Source organism: Eurypyga helias, unplaced genomic scaffold, assembly GCF_000690775.1.
Source record: "Eurypyga helias isolate BGI_N326 unplaced genomic scaffold, ASM69077v1 scaffold2625, whole genome shotgun sequence".
Classification (NCBI taxonomy): Eukaryota; Metazoa; Chordata; class Aves; order Eurypygiformes; family Eurypygidae; genus Eurypyga; species Eurypyga helias.
Window position 1 is genome coordinate 1 of NW_010253184.1, and position 764 is coordinate 764.

Here is a 764-nt window from a genome sequence, read left to right on the forward strand (position 1 = left end):
TCACAGAGGCTCCCCTGAACCCCAAGGCCAACAGAGAGAAGATGACGCAGGTACCCTTCCTCCCCGCTCGGCCTTTGTCTCATCCTCTTCATAAGCCTTTTTTTTTTTTTTTTTGTGGCATCTTAAACCTGAGTTTGTTTTTCTTGTTTTCTCCGACATTTTCAGGGTTCTGTACACCTGGCATTTCTCCCCTGACGCCTCAGGTTTCTCTCATTTGTGTTTCTGCCTGCGTTCTTTGCTTTTTTCCTTCACACTGGGTTTTTTTTTTTTCTTGCATGTCAGCATGTGTGTTCTAACGTGGGTGCGAGTGACTCTGCTCGTTACGAGGCGCTCACTGATGACTTTTTTTTTCCTCTTCCTTCCAGATCATGTTTGAGACCTTCAACACCCCAGCCATGTACGTGGCGATCCAGGCCGTGCTCTCCCTGTACGCCTCCGGCCGCACCACCGGCATTGTTATGGACTCCGGGGACGGTGTCACCCACACCGTGCCCATCTACGAGGGTTATGCTCTGCCCCACGCCATCCTGCGCCTGGACTTGGCCGGCCGTGACCTGACAGACTACCTCATGAAGATCCTGACAGAACGAGGCTACAGCTTCACCACCACGGCCGAGAGGGAGATCGTCCGTGACATTAAGGAAAAGCTGTGCTACGTCGCCCTGGACTTCGAGCAGGAGATGGCCACCGCTGCCTCTTCCTCCTCCCTGGAGAAGAGCTACGAGCTGCCCGACGGGCAGGTCATCACCATCGGCAACGAGAGG

At 53.9% G+C, this 764-nt stretch overlaps 1 pseudogene across 1 annotated transcript in view; it reads left to right on the forward strand.

Moving 5' to 3' along the window:
- The first annotated feature begins 5 nt into the window (after window positions 1–5).
- The window catches only part of LOC104510347, a 1,413-nt pseudogene continuing 654 nt past the window's right edge, over window positions 6–764 (forward strand). Inside the window, exons 1-2 of the transcript XR_727899.1 lie at window positions 6–50; window positions 366–740. The product of XR_727899.1 is annotated as an actin, cytoplasmic 1-like (transcript). The remainder of the gene's footprint in view (window positions 51–365; window positions 741–764) is intronic.